Here is a 6,809-nt window from a genome sequence, read left to right on the forward strand (position 1 = left end):
CCATCAACAGCACCCCGTTTGTCCCTGATGCAGGAGGCATCATTTAGCATCACCCATTTCAGAGGATGCAACTGAATCCCAGAGAGGAGAGGGGAGCGGCCTGTCCCAGGCCTGGTCAGTATTGGAGCTGGGATCCAGTCCCATGCTTAGCCCGAAGCTGTACTGTGCCCCTGGATTCAGTCGCTCCTGGTCCCAACACTCACTTGGCCCTGATGTCCGGTTCTTCCTTCTCATGAAGAGCCGCATTTTGCTCGCCTTCTGGTGTGCGGGCTCCAGCTGGCAGGAGACCCAGTAGCTACAGGACAGAGTGGACCTGTGAGCTACCAGGAGCCACACCTCAGGTGCCCCTCCCAGAGCCTGCCAGCAGCTGAGTGCTGGTGCCCCATGGGTCACCACGCTACGAGTTCTGTGGCTGATCAGCGAGCCAGGCCACAGGCTCTGGAGCTGGCCATCAGAGAGAGTCTGGCCTGCCCTCACCCAACTCCTGTCCCCTCACCTCTCATGGACACTGATGGGCTCCATGGCCTGGAACCAGGCACCAAATCGCTCGTCGAGCTCCAGGTTATATGCATTTGCAGCCTGCTGGAGCAGCTGGATCCTCCGGATGAGTTTGAATTTCTGGGAGGAAGGACAGGATGCAGACAGGGCTTGGGTGGGGAATGCTGCCAGGGACTTGTGCGGAGTGAGGATCTGGTCTGGGGTCTGTGCTCACTCGGGAACCCTCCTTCCTTCCCGCTCCATTCAGGACTTGCCTGTCCTCACAGTTGGCTTGAATTAGTTCCTCATCCAGGAAGGTGTCCTTGATGCCAGCCCCTCCCGCACCCGCCAACGTGATGGGATTCCCAGCTTTGTGGATCTGACTCTCCCAATAAATGTAAGACCCAAGGGATGAGGCCAGAGAAAGTCTTGCCAGGAGAGGTCTTGCCAGGCGAGGTCTCTGATTTCCACATCCCCACCCTTCCCATAGCTGCTCACCTCACACCATTTCTGAAAGTTGACCCAATTTCCCTGGAAGGGAGACAGCCAATGTCCATCAGAAACAGCCCCCTAAGTCCATAACCAAGCCCCATCCCACCCCTTCTCAGGCTGCAGGAATGTCAGGGCCCAGCAGAGGGCAGACCTTCCACAAAGAGAACTTGACACTGGGCCAGGCTCTGGGCTCCAGAGCAGGAGGGACAGGGGAGCTGAGGCCAGAGACTTTTTGTAGCACACCCTCTCTGATGACAGACGGGGAGACTGAGGCCTCAGGGAGGAAGGGACAGCTGGAACACAGAAGTGCTTCCTCACTTGCAGGGGCTGATGGCACTCCCCCAGGGGCAGGGCCTGAGGGGGAGGCTGAATCCATCTCAGACACAGCCTCCTGCAGCTCTGCAGGCAGGCAGCTATGAGCTTCACCAGCCCAGGTAGACTGGTGGGGGGCTTATGCGGAGCGTCTATTCACGCATTGCTAAGATGGGACTGACTCCCCAACTCCCAGGGGTGGCTATGGGGCTCTCATGAGAGGAGGTTTGCCATGTACTGAGAACTCAGGTCCCAGTGCAGGGCTCTCGCCTCCCAAACCTCAGGATCCTGCTCCCTGTCCCCACCTCCAGGCTCACTCACTTCCAGATCATCTGCCATCCCAATGTCCAGCAGCTTGAGGTGATAGAGGAACATGCCCAGGAAGGGGACGACACCCTGTGAAATCAGGGTGGGAGTGGTGAGATGAGTCCCACCTCTCAGGTGCCCCCATGGACCCTCCCCCAAATCCCTTCACCCCAGCCTCCTGCCCACCACAGACTCCCACAGAGAACAGCCTAGGACCCTCAGCGGCCTCCCCCCAGTTACCCCCTCCAGGACCACCCAACTTCCCCAGTCACCTCCCAGGGGCGGCTTTTGGCAAATCCCAGGGTATGTGGTCCCTGCCCCTCCCCTCCCTAACCCATCCTGGGCCCAGCCCTCCCAGGCCTCCTCCTGGTCACTTCCAGGGCAGGCCTTTCAGGCTCTTTGGCTCCTGGAGCTGGGCTGGAGGAGGAGGGACCCCTCTCTTAGGGAGGCCTCCAGCCGTGAGGTGAGTGACCCTTCGTCTGGCACCTGGATCCTCCCCCTCAGGCCAACTCACCTGCTGCTGCTGTCTCTCCTGGGCTCCCTGGGGGTCCATCTGCAGGGTGGCCCTCACAGATATCACCTCCTGCAGGGTCAAGGACAGGCTCAGGGAGGCCATGCTATATTCCCCGTGTCTCCCAGGCCCCTGATCCTGGACCCTGGATATCTGGTGTCTATGGCTGCTCCCATTCCAGGGTGCCCTGATTCTAGATCCCTCCCAGCTCCAACACTCCCTCCTCTGTGCCCTCAGGCCTGCCCAGGCCCCTAAGCCTCTCTCCTCATCAGGAAAGTGTGAGGAGGACTCCCCATGCCTCCCAGGGTCCCCTGAGGACTCAGTGTCATCTGACTGTCACCAGTGCTGTCCCCTCCCCCCTCGAGGAGGAGGAGCACAAAGCTGCTGCACATTCCTCTCCCCCTTGTACCTCATCACCTCTGTGAGGCCTGCACCACAGATCATTTCCCTCCATTTCCCAGATGAGGAGACCGAGGCCCACAGAGGGGCAGTGACTTGCTCAGGGGCCCACAGAGGAGACCGCTCCCCCTCCCAGCCAGAGGCCCTGGCCCCCGGCCTTCACTCCTCCTCCAGACACACCTCAGACCAATGTCCTGTCCTCTGGACTCTCGGGGTGTGTTGAGGCCCTCAGTCAACATGAGCCATGGATGGAGAGGCACAAGGTGTCTTGGGGTCCCATGCAAGTGGCTTCTGTGTTTTCCAGCCCCCTGGGATTCTCTGACACCAGGCTGGACCTGAGGCCATGCCAAAGTCCTCAGCTCCCTAGGATCCCCTCAGGATAGTCCCTGCACAGAACTCCTCCTTCACTCACTCAGGAAGGGGACCTCCGTGTGCCACATCTGAGTGACAGTGTAGGGGGTGACCACGGCACTGTGTAACGGTGACATTTGCATCCTTTTTCACTTGGAAACTTCTAATGTCCCTTCTCCTTTCTCAGCTCTCATGTTTGAAGTCTGTGGTCTGAGCCTTTGCACAATCCTTAGGCACCTCCTGCCAGGGCCTTGATGGAGGCCATTAAGAATCTGTCAGGAAGGCCCATTAAGAATCTGTAGGTTCCTCGATAATTCTCATTGCCATCTGGGGCGTATCCTTGTCGACAAGGCACCGGGGGAGACTCACTGGTTTGTCAGCAGTGACCAAAATCGGGCTAGAGTGCACAGTCCCAGAGAGCACACAGTTCTGTCCCAGATCCACCATTTGGCCCAAGGCTGTGCAGCCCCTGTGTCCACAAGACCTGTGTGACCTCATAGTGCCCATCCCTGGGACAGGCAGAATGCCCTCCCCTGCGAGCTGCAGTGAAGACAGAAGGAGCAGCAGGGGCCTGGCTTCCTGAGGACAGACTGGGCTGCTTTAGGAAGAAAGGAACCCCCACCCACTCCATCCACCCACCAGCCTGGAGGATGATGAGGGCCAGCTGATGGGTTCCCATGGAAGCCAGACACCTGCTCATTCTGCCAGCTCCTCATCTCTTGGAACAGTCCAGGCGACACCACTGTATCCCGTGACCAAGGCCTCCTGCCCCAAACAGTCCCCACCTGCCCCTGCAGCTCACACCCCCCGCTTCCCGTCCAGCTGGACAAGACAGACCGTTATTTCTCGGGGAACCTTAAGTGAAAAACTTACCAAAGCACATCCTGCCTGGTCCCTCCCCACCTCACCTCCCGTCCTTCCAGTTCTCCAGCCTCCACTCACCTCCTTGAGAAGCTTCCTGCTCTCCCGGTGGCATGTTTGGAGGATGTTTTTAAGTATTTGACAGTTCTTCCTGAGGAGGGAAAAAAGAAACACTGTGGAGTGGTTTGAGGGTAAATCCCATTTGTTTGAAAACCCAGAAGATCCAGACACCCTGGATAAGCATTTTCACTGTGTCCTCTGAGCCCTAAGGTGTCTGGGAATGGGGAGGGGGCTCTCCTATTGTCACCTTGGGCCTCCATTCTCTTATTTTCTCAGCAGATGTGTTTTAAATAGTCTTAATTTCATGTGGACAGAGAGTTCTGTTGCTGCAAACACTTGAAAATCTTCAATTTGGTTCAAGCCATGATCTGTCACTTAGGGAAACTGATTCCTGAAGCAGAACCACTGTCCTAAGTTTTCAGAAAGACTTGAAGCCTGCCAACCAGGTCAGACCCTATCCCCAGGGTTTGCTGTCTCCCAGGAGCTCCCAGCTGACTGAAGGGCAATGCCAGCCCTGTGGGGGGTGTCTGGTCCACCCAGGTGGTGCTCGCATGGAGAGAGGCCTACCCACCTGGACACCTGTCTCCACGTCTCTTTTAAACGTTGAATGGAGGGGCCCTCCAGAGCCCAGAGGATCGCATGGAGAGAGGAAAGGCTCCCCAGGCCGTGGCATTCCTGGGGAAGGGAAGAGAATGAGCTGTGAGGGGGAGCTGGAGCCCTGCTTCCTCTGGCTTCTGTCGCCTCATTGACATCTCCTATCGTGGATGAGACAGCAGCTCAGGGACCCGGGAAAGGCACAGCTGGAACCTGATGAGGAATACTTCCAGGGAGGAGGATTTCAGCTCAAGCCAAGAAAGGAGCTCAGGAAGGGGTGAGCTTCCCACCACTGGGACCAGGAGTCAGGTCATCGAGGCCTGGCAGGAGGGGCCTAAGGATTGTGCAAAGGCTCAGACCACGGACTTCAAACATGAGAGCTGAGAAAGGAGAAGAGGCAGTTCCCCCGACTCCAGAGAGGGGCTCCCAGGGCCTCCCACATCTTACCTTGGCCACCTGGATCCAGAGCCCCACCACCCTGGCCCTGTCCTGGGCCGTCATGCTCAGGTCCCCAATGCAGGTGGTGACTATACATTCGACCACTCTGTTAAAGTGGGTTATGGTGGCATGGATGCTGGGTGCCAGGTGCTCATTGCCCCTGTTGTCACACTGGGACCAGATGGAGTCCAGGAAGTCGTGGGGCATCACTGTCTTGAACAGCTCCTGGGGAGGACAGGGAGTGTCACCCAGCCCTGCCACAGCCCAGCTCAGCATCCGCAGCCCCCAGTCCCAGGCCGGGCCAGTGGTGAGAGCTGGAGCACAGGAAGCTGAGAATGCGGCCTGAGGCTTGTGGGAGTCCCTGGGTGTTGCCTGTGTCCCCTGAGGGCACCCAGCACAGGACGACCCAGGAACCCATACTGTGGCGCAGGGAAGTGGCATTTGCTCGCCGCCCAGTCTCACTTCCTCCAAGCACCAGAACTCGGCTCCTGCTTGACCATCTCTAGGGGCATCTTCCACCCATTCTGACCATCCTGGGGTCTGACTCTCTTTCAGATGCACATTCCCCCAAGGCAGCAACAACCACGGGCTTTGTTTGTCTGCCTTGTAGTCATGTACACATGAAGTGCCTAATTAGTGCTGAGGCTGTTGAGGCCTCCTGGGCAAATGAGTGAACTACCCAAGGACGAGACAGCACTTCAGTGTGCTCCCCTCCCCCACCAAAACGCAGACTCTGCCCAACTTCCTCTCTGCTCCACCTCATCCACCTGCACAGCCACTCTGCATGGCAGCTGCTCTCAAAGTCCATCCCTACTGTCCACATGAGGACAGCAAAGGCTTGGGAGTTAAGAAGGCTGCTCAGGTCACATGAGGGTAAGTGGGGAAGCAAGAGGTTGCAGCGAGATCATGGGATTCTGGATCAGGAAATGGCAGGTCTGGGGCAGCTGATGGCACAGGGAAGGCCGGCCCCACCTGCCCTGAGAGCCCTGCTGCTCACCACATCCATCAGTGTCAACTGCTCTGCCACCAGCCGGGGAGGGAACTCCAAGAAGTCAGGCTTCTCCTCCCTCAGCAGGTTCTTGGAGGTCACGTCCCAGGGGCAGGTGGGCTCTGGGGCTGGATCTGGCTCTTCTGTTATCTCTCCAGGTGGAGGGAGGATTCTCCCTGGAGCCAATGGTCCAGCTGGCTCCAGCTCAGGAGCTGGCACTGGGGCTGGAGCTGAGGTTGGTGGTGGCTCTGGCTCCAGCTCTAGCACAGGTGGTGGAACTAGAGCTGGAGCTGGATGTAGCCATGGAGCTGGCCCTTGCTCTGGCTCTGGAGCTGGAGGGAACTCTGGAGATGGTACTGCAGCAGGAGAAAGAAACAGTGTCACTCAAGTAGCTGACTTCCCCTGTGCCTGTCAAAGCCAGGAAAGACCCCACTGCCTTGAAGGGAACCAAGCCTCTGAACACTCTGCAACTTGTCTTCCCAGACTGCAGTCGCCTCACCTTCCAGCTCTGCCTCAAAAGGCCGTGGATGCTCCAGCTGGACCTGGAGAAGGTAGGCGTGGCCCTGAAGCCCCGAGCCAGGCAAGCTGAGATGCAGAGAGGCCAGCTTCATGCTGAAGCAGGGATAGTGCAGGAGCTCCCAGAAATCCTGCCCTGGGTCCAGGCAGGTTCCCACCAGAGAAGAGATGGCACTGGGGGAGGCAATTGGGCAACAGAGTCAGAGGCCTGGGCTTTCCCTCCACGCTTCTCACCCAAGGCACCCTGGCTTGGGACTGGGCCCTATGCCTGCCCCTCTCCATCCAGGTGAGAGCCACATGGCAGCCCTGACCCCTGTGAGGCTGTCCTGGCAGTGGCAGGCCTGCTTATCCAGCAGGTTGACACAGAGTCTGTTGTGACTCTCTTCCCACTGACACTCTTCTCCTGAAGGTCTGGGACACAGCCCACCCCGGCCCTCCATGCACTTGTGCAACTGGATTGAGCACTGAGACAGATTTGTGACCAGGTTGCTCACACACCTCCTG

General features: G+C 58.2%; 1 long non-coding RNA gene across 1 annotated transcript; it reads right to left on the reverse strand.

Annotated features, from left to right (window-relative positions):
- Window positions 1-1,587: 1,587 nt before the first annotated feature.
- On the reverse strand, window positions 1,588-3,810 carry LOC131402046 (uncharacterized). The gene is made up of 3 exons (XR_009218213.1): window positions 3,791-3,810; window positions 2,102-2,170; window positions 1,588-1,677 (listed from the first exon to the last, which is right to left on the reverse strand). It is a non-coding gene; the product is annotated as an uncharacterized LOC131402046 (long non-coding RNA).
- Window positions 3,811-6,809: the final 2,999 nt, after the last annotated feature.

Source organism: Diceros bicornis (genome assembly GCF_020826845.1).
Source record: "Diceros bicornis minor isolate mBicDic1 chromosome 3 unlocalized genomic scaffold, mDicBic1.mat.cur SUPER_3_unloc_2, whole genome shotgun sequence".
In the NCBI taxonomy this organism is placed as follows: domain Eukaryota; kingdom Metazoa; phylum Chordata; class Mammalia; order Perissodactyla; family Rhinocerotidae; genus Diceros; species Diceros bicornis.